We start from the raw sequence: 13,651 nt of genomic DNA on the forward strand, positions 1-13,651 counted from the left end.
AACGGGAAACAGGAAATACAACTCCAAGAACACTGATGTATATTAGCCTAATTGGTTTTTGGTTCAAAGTACCCAGGAATGAGTCTTGTAACCCAGGGGTAACAGGCACAGTCCCCAGAGTAGGAATCAGCTCTGAGCATCTCACTGTCAACTCCTCTGGACAGATGCTATGCAGACAATTTATTACAGGGAGAAACAGGCATGCTGAGTAACATTCAGGCCTTATGGCCTTAATTCAGGAAGGATTATAAACAGTAGAATAAACTAACTTAAATATAAATATATACATATACACATATATTAAATACTATATTATTTAACTATATTTCAATTATTTAAAAGAATAAATAATATGTTAAAGTAATGTAATATATATAATTTTTCCTGGAATATATATAGAAACTATCACTTAGGAATCATTTGGTTACGAGTAACAGAAAACCCAGCTCAAACTCACTTATACAAATAAATAACAAAATAAGGAACTATTTGGTTCATTGAGGTGGGGAAAAATCCCAGAAGTAAGAGTGGTTTTAGGAAACCACAAGTTTGTTGTATCATTTGATTCTAGACAGTTCTCTTGGTACAGGTATTCTTTGTGAATTGGCTTCACCCTCAGGCTGTTCCCCTTCTGGTGCAATAAAAATGGTTGTAGCAGTTCAAGATCACATATCTATCATCCCAGAGGATAGTGTCAGCGTCATGGCAGTCCCAATGAAAGTTCTGAGGTCATTCTGATGGCCCGTTGCGGAATCGGCCACTGTATTTTGGGGTCTCATATGTCAAATGGCTTAAACTAGTCAAGGCTTATCCCTGGTGGTAAGAGTAGGGTCAATCCAAACAAGCATCACATAGAGAGACATTGGGGGTACTTAGAGGAAAGGGAAAGTGGGAAGGGCATCAGCAAATGTCCACCACAACAGTGCTTCACAATAATCTGAAGACTGATATTTGAGGATGTCTTTGTATAAAAATCCTAGTACTCAGGTTATCTGCAGATGTCCGAAAGAGAATGAGTGGAAGTTCAATAGATATTGATGACCCAAGGCTCTATATTTAGCTGGATTTTCTTTTTTTTTTTTTTTTTTTGCAGAGTTAGGGAGACAGAGTTTCACTCTGTCACCCAGATGGGAGTGCAGTAGAGCAATAATAGCTCAGTGTAACCTCAAACTTCTATGCTCGAGAAATCCTCCTGCCTCAGCCTCCAGAATAGCTGGGACTACAGGGATGCCCCAACATGCCTGGCTAACTTTTTTTTTTTAATAGAGATAAGGGCTCCCTCTGTTGCCCAGGCTGGTCTCAAACTCCTGGCCTCAAGTGACCCTACCACCTCAGTGTCTCAAAGTGCTGAGATTACAGGCATGAACCACCACACCCAGCCTGAACTTTCCATCGACATTGGATTTGCTCTCTGAGAAAATAGTTCAGAATATTTCCACTCTGTTTATCAAGTGCATTTTACAGTGTATGAAGCACTCTTACCTTTGATCTTCTATTTTGCCATGAAAACAACTCTGTCAGCAGTGGAAGCTTAGACAGTGGGGCAGACACTGCCAGTTGCCTATCCAATCACAAGTCTACCGTTTTCCCTTACAGAATCTTGATTTTGTCCAGGGCAGGAATTTGCTGTGTTAAGATTCAGCTAAGAATGGTGGTCAGGTGGAACAATTTTGGTTCTGGAGATGCAAACAAGCTGAAGTTACTAGGTAGGGCTCCTGGAAAAGTGCTTTCAAAGGACACTGGCATTCACTTTTTGTTCTTTGCCCTTCCTCTTCATCATGCCTGCAACTCTGATGCAAAGCTGGAGGAAGAGCTATCTCTTGCAGTCATGAAGTCACAAGCATGAAAACAAAAGCCACATGCTGTGAATGAAGCCTAAACTGAAAGAAGGAGCCACTGCACTGGGCCTGGCTTGCCTACTTCCAGGCTGTTATATGAGAAAAAGTAAATCCTATTTGGTTAAGCCACTGTAGAAGGATTCTTGTTACAGGCCACTGCACATAATCCTAACTGATACAAAGAGGTTTCTCAACCAGGTGATGACAGATCAAGGCTTAAACACAAGTCTTCTGACTCCCTGTCCAGTGATATTTCTAATAAATTGCATTACCTCTTTAAAAGCAGAACCCATACTCTGAATGCTATACAAACAGGCATTTTAAATGTATGCTTTTTTTTCCCCCAACAAATAGCTTATTTAAATGATCTGAGACATAGCTTAAATGGTGACAGGGGATTCATTGCTTTTTGTTTGTTTTACTTTTTAACGTGAGGCACTCAAACATTTGCAAAAGTTCTAAAGCAAGAATGCCTTGGCTACAGCAAAGAAAAGCTAGGTCATTTTACCAAAATTTATTTCAAGGCTACCTAAGGAAGAATTAGCCAGCTTCCCACATCTTGTGGATGAGGGTTTTCTTCCTTGATTTTCTCACCCACTCAGCTATTACAAAATAACAGGGTTCTCATTAAGTGTGGAATAACTGAGCCAAAAGTAAAGGAGGAACCATACCCAAAGAGTAAGTCCAGAGGAATTAAAGATTTAGTTGTAAAAAGCAAAAGGTTTAAACTTTTAGAAGAAAATATAGGGAAACATCTTTCTGATCTTAAAATGGGAGAGAAGTTCTTAAGGCACAAAAGTGTTAACCATAAAAGGAAGGCAAAGTTGATAAATTCGCAACCGTAATATGAAGAGCTTGCATTCATCCAAAGGTACAATGAAGAAAGCAAAAACATAAGCCAATATGTGAGACAAGTTTGCAACACTTGAAATGAACAAAAGACCAGTATTCAGGTTATATAAACATATGTTATACATCAGTCATAAAAAGACAACACAATAGAAAAAGAATGAGCAGCAGATCTGACAGGCACATCACAGAAGAGAAAAATATGAATGGTGAATGGATGTAGGAAAAGATGAGCAACCTCATCTTTAATTAAGAAAATGCAAATTAAACTGCTAGTGGGGTAGAAATTGATATAACCACTTGGAACAATTTAACCTTGTCTTATGAAGTTGAATGCTCTCCTACCCTCCATCTGAGCAAATCACTCCTATGTACATTCTCTAGTGCTATGGTTTGAATGACAGTGTCCCCTCCAAAATTTATATTAAAACTTAATCCCCAATGCAACAGTGTTGAGAGATATGGCCTTGGGGGTGGTGATTAAGTCATGAGGGCTCCACCCTCACAAATGGGATTAGCACACTTATAAAAGGGCTCCAGGTTGAAGGGAGTGCCCTCTTTCCCTTCTGCCCTTCCGCCATGTTGAGGACACAGCATGTATCCCCTCCTGAGGTGGCAACACTCTTGGAAGCACAGACTAGGCTTCAGGAGACACCAAACTTCCTGAACCTTGATCTTGGACTTCCCAGACTCCAAAATGGTGAGAGATAAATTTCTATTAGTTATAAATCACCCAGTCTCAGGTATTTAGTTATAGCAGTACAGACAGACTGAGACATCCAGAGAAACTTTTGCACACTTCCCAGAAGACATGCATAAACATGTCTTTTTCGAAACAGCAAAAAGCTAGATTTAACACAAATGTCCATTAACAGGAGAACAAGGAAATAACTTAAGTGATAGTCATTAAACGGAATATTAGATAACATGGAATATCGATAAACCACAGCAGCATGCAATGGCTTGGGTACACCTTAGAAACATAATGAATGAATGAAAGCAAGTAACAGCCAACTACATAGAAATGGTATCTTTTTCACATATAAATAATTATGCCCAAGAATACCAAGAACGAACAATATTTGTGTTGAGGCAAACCCATATGTAATTTTTTTTTACAGTTCCATATTATTTTATCACACATGTACATCCATGTTACCATCACTACAATCAAGATACAGAAGTGTTCTATCACCACACAGAACTCCATCCTACTACCATTTTATAGTTATACTCACCCCTTGGGCCCCCATTCCTCATCTTTGACAATCACTAATCTGTTCTCCATCTTTATAATTTTGTCATTCCTATAATATTGATAAATAGAATCATGTAGTATGTGACCTTTGGATATTGGTTTTTTTTTTTCACTCAGCATAATGTCCTTTAAATTCATCTAAGTTGTTGCATGTATCAGTGGTGTTTGTTCCTTTTCATTGCTGAGTAGTATTCCATAGTATGACAGTAGTACAGTCTGCTTAACCACTTACCTATTATAGGACATTTTGTTTTGTTTCCAGTTTTGGGCTATTAAAAATAAAGCTGCTAGGAACAATTATGTACAGACTTTGTGTAGATAAAGTTTTAATTTATCTGGAATAAGTGTCCAGGAGAGTGCTTCTGGGTCACATAGTAAATGTATGTTTAGTTTTAAAGAAACCACCAAACTATTTTCCAGAGTGACTCTAGCATTTTATCCTCCAGCATGGTATGGTAATTCCATTTTTTTGCATCCTCACCAGCATTTGACATTGATATGGTTTGACTATGTCCCACCCCAAATCTCATCTAGAATTGTAGTTCCCGTAATTTCCATGTGTCGTAGGAGAGACCAGGTGGAAACAATCGAATCATGGGGGAGGTTCCCCCAACCAGTTCTCATGATAATGAGTGAGTTCTCACGAGATATGATGGTTTTATCAGGGGCTTCCCCCTTCACTGAGCACACATTCTTCTCGATGCCACCATTTGAAGAAGGACATGTTTGCTTCCCCTTCCACCATGATTGAAAGTTTCCTGAAGCCTCCCCAGTTATGCTGAACTGTGAATCAATTAAACCTCTTTCCTTTATAAATTGCCCAGTCTTGGGTATGTCTTTATTAACATAGGAGAAAATATTTGCAAAACACATACCTAGAGAATACTAAAGAACTTTGTCCAATCCACAAACACAAATCCAATCCACACTTCTCTACTATTTAGATACTTTTTGATTACTTCTATTGGCATTTTGTAGTTTTCAGCATATGAATCCCATAAATGTTTCATTAGATATACACATATGTAGTCCATATGTTTTTGAGAGATTGTAAATGATATTGTATAATTAATTTTGATATTCATGTGTACATTGATAGTATATAAAAGTACAATTGATTTTGATATGTTTATCTTACATCCTGCAACCTAACTAAACTCATTTATTAGTTCTAGGAGGTTTTTTCTTTATAGATTAAATTGAATTTTTCTAGTAGACAATCATGTCACCTGCAAATAGGAATGGTTTTATTTCTTCCTTTCTGATTTGTTTGGCTTTTATTTGCTCTTCTTTCTTTATTGCACCATGTCGAACTTTCAGTACTATATTGAATAGGAGTGGTGAGAGCAGTCATCCTTACCTGATCTTATGGAGAAAGAATTCAGTCTTTTACTATTAAATACAATGTTAGCTATAGGTTTTTCATATACACTCTTTATCAATTTGAGGGAGATTTCTTCTATTCTTATTTCTCTGAGAGTTTTTGCCATGAATGTTGTTTAAGTTTGTCAAATGGGTTTCTGTACATCAATTAGTGTGATTGTGATTTTTTTCTTTAGACTGTTTATATAGTGAATTACATTGAGGATTTTCAAATATTGAACCATTCTTTTATTCCTAGAATAAACCACCCTTGGTTATGGCATATAATTACATTTATATATTACTGAACACTATTTACCAGTATTTTTAGGATTCTCACATCTATCTTTATAAGAGTAGTTAGTCTCTAGTTTTCTTTTATTGTGCTTTTTCTAGTTTTGGTATCAAAATAATATCAGTTTCATAAAATGAATTGGGAAATATTTCTTCATCTTTTATTTTCTAGAAGAGGTTATAGAGAATTGGTATTAATTATTTTATAAATGTTTTATGGAATTTTCTAGAGAAACCATCTGGACCTGGAACTTTCTGTTTTGGGAGTTTCTAAATTACTAATTCAATTTCCTCAGTTACAAGACTATCAAAATTATCTATTTTATATTGTATGAATTGTGGTAGTTTGTGCTTTCTGGAAAATTGCTTCATTTCATATAAGTTGTCAAACTTAAATGTGTAGAGTTATTTGTAGAATGTCCTTATTATTCTCTTTGATGTCTGCAGGTCTGTAGTGATGTCCCTTTTTTAATTCCAGATATTGACAATATGTGTCTTCTTTCTTTTTTGTCAGTGTTGCTGAAGGTTTATCAATTTTCTTTTCAAAGAACTAGCTTTTTGTTTATTTTCTTCATTGTTTTTCTCCTTGTAGTTTTATTAATTTCTGCTTTTATCTTTATTATATCCTTTCTTATGCTTACTTTGGGTTTATTTGGCTCTTTCTTTTTCTAGTTTCTTGAAAAACCAGTTTCTTCAGATAGGAGCTCAGATTATCAATATGAGACCTTCCTCTTTTCAAATGTAAGCATTGTATTAGTGCTATAAAATTTCCTCTCAGAACTGCTTTAGCTGAGTCACATAAATTTTGATGCTGTATTTTCATTTTCATTCACTTTAATGTATTTTTTTATTTCTTTGAAACTTCCTTTTTGACCTACAGATTCTATTTGAAAGTTTGTTGTTTATTTCCAACTGTCTGGAGATTTTCCTGCCATCTTTCTGCTAGGGATATCTAGCTTGATTTGATTACAGCCAGAGAATACACTTTGTATAATTTCAATTCTTTTAAATTTGTTGAGGTTTGTTTTATGGTTTATGGTATATTTTGGTATACATTTTGTTAGTCAATTCTTCTGTTGTTGGGTGGATTGTATAAATGTAAATTAGATCTAGTTGGTTGATAATGTTATGGTCTTCTCTATGTTTGCTGATTTTCTGTCCAGTTCTATCAGTTATTGAGAGAGGTGTGTTGAGGTTTTTAACTTTCATTATGAATTTGCCTATTTCTTTTTTCTGTTCTATCAGTTTTGTTTCACATATTTTGCAGCTCACATTTTTGGGTATATATTTAGGGTTTGCATGCAAAATAAGTATGTTTGCTATGTCTTTCTGGTAAATTGGCCCTTTTATCATTATATAACGTCCCTCTCTGTCCTTGGTAATTTTCTTTTCTCTAAAGTCTTCTTTAACATTAATATAGTATTCCTGCTTTTTAAAAAATTAATATTTACATTAAAAGATTTCATTAAAAGATTTTTTCATTCTGTAATTTTTATCCTCCTATATTGTTATATCTGACAGGAATTTCCTATAAACAGCATATAGCTGGGTTTTTTTTAATCCATTATGTCCATCGTCTTTCATTCGTATATTTTGGCCACTTATAGTTAATGTAATTATTGATATACTTAGGCTAATATCTGCCATTTTTGTTGTTTCCTGTTTGTCCTGTTTGTTCTCTACTTTTTTCCCTTAATTTTTATTTTCTAGACTTATTGTGGGTATTTAGGACTTTTTAAGAATTCCATTTTTATTTATCTATAGTATTTTTAGGTATATCTCTTTGTCTTGCTTTTTCAATGGTTGCTCTCCTTATTACAACAAATATATACAACTTACCAGAGTCTATTGGTAGAATTCTTACCTCCCTTTACATTCCTTTACTCTTCCTCATTTATAAAATAATTTTCTTAAATATTTATCTATGTACATCAAGAACTACATCAGATAGTGTTATTTTTTGCTTTAACCATGAAATATAATTTAGAAAACTTAAGAGGAGAACGAAAGTTTATTGCACTTACCCCATTTTTGTTCTTTGTATTATTCTTATCTCTTCCTTTTTTTTTTTTTTTTTTTTGAGATGGAGTCTCACACTTGTTGCCCAGGTTGGAGTGCAATGGCGTGATCTCGGCTCACTGCAACCTCGGCCTCCTGGGTTCAAGTGATTCTCCTGCCTCAGCCTCCCAAGTAGCTGGGATTACCAGCATGCACCATCACACCCAGCTAAGTTTTGTAATTTTAGTAGATATGGCGTATCACCATATTGGCCAGGCTGGTCTCGAACTCCTGACCTCAAGTGATCCACCCACCTCAGCCTCTCAAAAAGTGCTGGGCTTACAGGTGTGAGCCACCATACCCACCCTATTATTTTCTCTTGATGACACACGTTAGGTAATTTTTATATTCCCATAGATTCCTGCCATTTTTTTCTTCAGTATTTGATCTATTGCTAAGATAGGGTAATTTCTACTATTCTATTTACAAGCTCACCAATTCTTTCCTCTGTCCACTCCATTCTCATGTTAGCCCATCCATTGAGTTTTTTTTTTTTTTTTTTTTTAACTTCATTCATTACATTTTCCTAGAAATTGGAAAAAATAATGAAGTAAGAAAAGAATGCAAAAAGGAAGCCAATATGTTTTTTGAAGTAGTAAAAGGAAACAACTTCTTTCTGCTTCCTAAGAAATGAATACATTCATGGGTTGGCCAGGGGTCCAGTAACCATGCAGGCTAATGTGACTCATATTTGAGTGGTCCTGCTCCTTTCAACAGCCCTCTGTTAGAACATGCCCTAGAGTTCCCCCACAGAGCAATGTGGCTACTCTGGGCAAGGCTGCCTCCAGCTGACTGGACCCACAGCCGAGGCAGGAACAAGCAGTGTTGCAGCGTTAAGCCATAGCTTATCAGAGTGCTGCAGAGCTTTCCTCCTCTGGCCTTTTCAACGCCGGCCCTACTCATTTTACTCTCAACCTTCAGTTCCCTCAAATCCCTGACTGATTCCATGGCTTTTTATACTTTTCTCTCCCCCAGCATGTGCTTCCTCCTAATTTCTGCTTTCTGCTTGCTTACCTGGCCTCTGACCCATTTTTGCTTGCGTTATGACATTGTGCACATGTGTGGATTCCCTGACCCAGCTCTTCGGCCGGGGCCCCTAACCTAACTACACACCACCTAGACATTCTAATGGTTTCACTTTCACCAACAACTGCGTTGCTCTCCAAGGCTAACGGAGTGAAGACCTTTCTTTCTTCTCTGCAAGGCAGGGGTGGAGAAGATCGATTTTAAAGGCCTACAGCCTCTACTCTCCAGGACATATTTCTGTGAGGTCACCAGCTGCTTCTTATGTGTGCTCCTTCCGTCCCAAGCCCAGCACGTGGAGGCAGGACAAGAAATGAGTGGGCAGACAAATCAACACTGAAAGGCTTGGTAAATACTAACAGCAAATACTAAAAATAACTACACCGCAGTGGTTTACTTTTAGGAATTTTTTTTTTTTTTTTTTTTTTTTTAAGATGGAGTCTCACTCTGTCACCAGGCTGGAGTGCAGTGGCATGATCTCGGCTCACCACAACCTCTGCCTCTCAGGTTCAAGTGATTCTCCTGCCTCAGCCTCCCGAGTGGCTGGGACTACAAGCATGTGCCACCACGCCCAGCTAATTTTTGTATTTTTAGTAGAGACGGGGTTTCACCATGTTGGCCAGGATGGTCTCGATGTCTTGATCTCGTGATCCGCCCACCTCAGCCTCCCAACGTGCTGGAATTACAGGAGTGAGCCACCACGCCCAGGCTATGTTTAGGAATTTCATTTGTGCTTTTGCATTGGGGCGAGAGCGAGGGAGAGAATGAGGACTGTAGAGAAGTTGGAAATGTTGCTGTTCTCTAGAGATGGAGCTACTGAAGACCTTCCCTGGGTAGACAGCACTCCTCCACCTCCTCCCTGAAACACTTCTCTCTCAGCCTTCCCAGGCTTCCTCAGCTCTGCAAATGCCTCCTCCCTGTACCACAAAGGTATCTCTGCTCTTACCAGCAGAGAGGAAAAGTGGCTAAGAGATTGCAGGCTATTTTGTTCCTCAGTCTCATCCTCTCTCATATGCATGATAGCCTGGCTGCCTTTTGATCTCAGCTTCTAAAAGAAAGAAGGGTGACTGGGGTTAGTGTGTGTCTCCTGTATATCTGTGAGTCCCTTGTATGCTGGGTGTGACATGGCAGAGCCATTAACCCCACATGACACAATCTGCAGACACAGACTCCAGACTAGGAATCCCACACATTCCCCAAAATGCCCACTGTTGCGCTCCTGTAGGACTAGGGATGAGCATAAATGGCCTTGATCCTTTTAAGGCCAGGGTACCCTGGTTGAATAAAATGAAGGACAGTAAGCCTGTTCAATTCTGTTTCTGTTATTTTCCCTTCCCTGGTGAGTAATTCAGCTATGCTGTGAATCGATAGGGATCTCTGGAGCTGGAAGGAGACACAAAATGAGAGAAATAAATTGCTCCCAGTTGGATGAATTATAAGTACCTTTGAGCTCCTCATCATATCTATCCTGTGCAATCAGCAAAGGAGTATTTTGAGCCTGAGTTTCCACCCCCCTCCGCTCCCCTAATCCCTCCTTCATATCATGCACTCTCTAGCACAGTCTGACAGCCAAAAGAAACAAAAGGTCTTCCTTCCCTACTCTCAAAATCGCCACATCTTTTCCCATCTCCCCCCTTCCTTCCTTCATGACTCCAGTGAAGAGGGAGCATCCTTCACGGAAAGGTTAATCCCTCCGTTTATATCCTGCTCTCCTCTCCAGCGTCATCCACATCTCACTCCATCCCTTCACCACCAGCCCTCTTACATCTTCAGGATACCACCTCTCTGGGCTCCTTCCCCAAAGCTGGAAAACAGCCTCGGCCTCTGTGATTCTGCAAGCCTTCCTTCTATTTTATTACCCTTTACAATTCTCTCTCTCTCCTCTTCTCCGTCATGCATCCCAAAAGAAGGATCTAACTGATTATTTTCATCATTCTTCCTATATTTACTCAACCTATTGCAGCCAGACCTCTCTCTGCTTCCTGCAAGGTCCCTACTGATTCCCAGGTTGCCAAATGCAACAGCTTTGAGCTTTCTGCTCTACCCTTCTGAACCCCACTCTGCCCTTTGATTCTGTGACAGTGCAACATCCTGGTGCTCCTGGAACCTATCTGTCCATTCCTAGACTCTTCCAGTTTCCTCCTCTTTTGCCCATTCCATAAATAAGAGTAATCCCCACCAACAAAGGTGGCCACATTTAGCAAAAAAAAGATATAGAAAGCGCAATTAAATTTAAATTTCAGATCAATAATGAATAATTTTTATATTGCATGGAACATTCTTACACTAAAACTTTATTCTTTGTTGATCTGAAATTCAGTGTTAATGTTAACTGAGCTGCCTATTTTTTAATCTGACAATCCTACCACAGTTGTTTCTTCAGAGCTTATCTCCATTCTCTAACTTCTTCCCTTGTTGATGTTTTCTATGCCCATGGCTTCTATGATTTTCTTTTCTCAGATAATTCCCCAATTTTTATCTCTAGCACCAATCTCTCTCCTCTCCTCTTCTCTCTCTCTCTCTCTCTCTCTCTTTTCTTCCCTTCTCTTTTCCCCGGGGGTATTTTTTTGACCCCTCCACTTGCTTTTCTATCTGGACTCTCTATTTCTTCCCTTCTCCAGCCTCCCAATCACTTCAACTCCAAATTCAGGAGGCCAACCTCAGCAAGTGGCTGAGCACTTATTGGTTTTACCCTAACCAACATTCTCTCAGATGTATCTTTCCTTCCATTTCCATGGATGCCACTGACTTGAGGTCTCTGTCATTTCTGTAAGTCTACAAACCATCCCACACTATTTACATTGCCTTCTGACTAGTCCTCCAACTTCTACTTACAACCACTCTCTACCCCTCCACATACCACCACTCAATTAACATCCTAATTAAAGTGCAGATGTGGCCATGCCACTCGCTTGATCAAGGAAGCTTCTGACTGGCTGCTGGTTAAAGTTGAAGCTCCCTAGCCAGGATCCAGAACCTTCAATGAGCCTTCTTTCTCCTCTTCTCTCCCTGTGGTCTCCTCTATGCACCCCAAATTCAAGGAGCATCAGAATATGATTCCAGGGCCTCCCTATCTCTATTTGCTGACACTCAGACTTAGATGTAGACTACTTTGAAGGAGACTCATACGGTTTCTGCATAAATAGATGCTCCATAAATGCTTGCTGAATTAGTGAAGTAAGTCAATTTGAGATTGACCACATTAACAGAATGAAGTAATTAAATCCATGAATCATTTATGTGATTCATTTATGCAAATGAATGCAGTTTTTCACAAACTCATTGTTTGCTTACCATCAATTATGGGTGATGTCAAGTTCATGTAAGTATCTAATATCTCTATGATGTCAAATCACAGCTGGGCCCTGATGGAACTCCACAGGGCAGAGACAGACACAGACCACACCTGCTGCTTCTCTCAATTTACTTTTTGAACTCTAATCCCTTCCCCATTTCCCTCATTTCTTACATATAATTCTTTGTAAACATCCTTGAATTTTCTGATATATAATCTCCAAACAACTGGAAGTTCTAAATCACCGCCAAAACCACATTCTGATCCAAGAACATCTGGGTGCTTTAATCACCTAAATCAGAAGCCTGCAACCTCTTTCTGCAATAGGCCACATGGTAAATATTTTTGGCTTTGCATACCATACGGTCTCTGGTTGCAATGACTCAACTCTGCCATTGAAGCATAGAAATGGCCATGGTTGACACAAAAACAAATGAGTGGGCCTGTGTGCCTATAAAACTTTACCTGCAAAGCAACCAGCCAGGATGCCAGCCACCGTTTGCTGACCCCAGCCTAAACCAAGCTTCTGATGAATGATTTACTTAGTTTTCCTTCCAAACTATACCTTTCATTGTAGTCACTTGATTGGGAAAAACATCAGAATTTCAGTTGGTGTAGTCTTTTCATGAGATCATAGTTAAACTAAACTCAGGACTACAGAGTTGATCAAGAGAGAATAAGGACTGGATATTTGAAGGCCGCTTTGGGACTTTCCTCCTAGCCTAGTGGACATCACCCCAGGGCAAGGGCATGGAGAGGCCAGATAGGTGAGCAGTCCACTTTTAGGCGCAAGATTTAAGGTGGTGCCACAAAAGCATAAATCTACATAAGTAACATTTTAATGCAATGTTTTAAAGAAAATCAAAATAAATGAAGACATTCATGATGAATAAAATATCATATTTTAAATTAAGACAGGATCGCTATTACTGATTTCTTCTTTTGCCCTGGGTTCCAGTGTGACTCTGCACAGCACTGTTATTGATCCTATCTTTATTTAAAACGTTGATCTTTTGTCCATCATGGATGCTTTGCATTCAATTTTTTAAAAACATTGTGCTAAGTGCTATTTATTTTGATTATGGAGTTTTTGGCACCTTCTAATTTTGCACAAAAGCAAATGTCCTACTCACCTTCTCTAGTCTCAGCCCTGCAACAACCTTGTCATCATTGTCAACATCTATGCCCATTTAGGAGAATTATAGGCAGCTGTTTAATGTTACCTTTGCACTAGATCTTTCCTCTTGGCTACTTTGATGCCATTTTCACTTATTTGGATCCACCCCATATGCAGGTAAATTTGAAACATGTAGAAACTCTTGTGTCATACTCTCTAGAGCCACTTCTTAAAGGATATGTTAAAGAGAGACATAATATGTTAAAGAGAGACAATAAAATATGAGTTTTATTAAATTTTATTATTTTATTTTATTAAATAATTTAATAAATTGTATTATTTTATTAAATATTTCATTAAATAATTTTTAAAATTCCTACTAAGTGCCTAGTGGCACTTAGTATATTTTATTAAACTCCTACTAAGTGCCTAGAAGCACCATGCTAAAGGACTTTGTATCCATCATTTCATTTAATTACGACAGCCCGCAGAGGGGATGGGACAGAAGGCAACAGAACATTATTTCCAACCCAGTGCTAGGGAGAAGATGGCAAGTG

General features: G+C 38.4%; 1 protein-coding gene across 5 annotated transcripts in view; it reads right to left on the reverse strand.

The window, feature by feature from the left end:
• NCALD (neurocalcin delta) overlaps positions 1–13,651 on the reverse strand; it is a 433,033-nt gene that overhangs the window by 203,009 nt on the left and 216,373 nt on the right. The window lies entirely within an intron of this gene.

This window comes from Papio anubis, chromosome 8 (assembly GCF_008728515.1).
Source record: "Papio anubis isolate 15944 chromosome 8, Panubis1.0, whole genome shotgun sequence".
In the NCBI taxonomy this organism is placed as follows: Eukaryota; Metazoa; Chordata; class Mammalia; order Primates; family Cercopithecidae; genus Papio; species Papio anubis.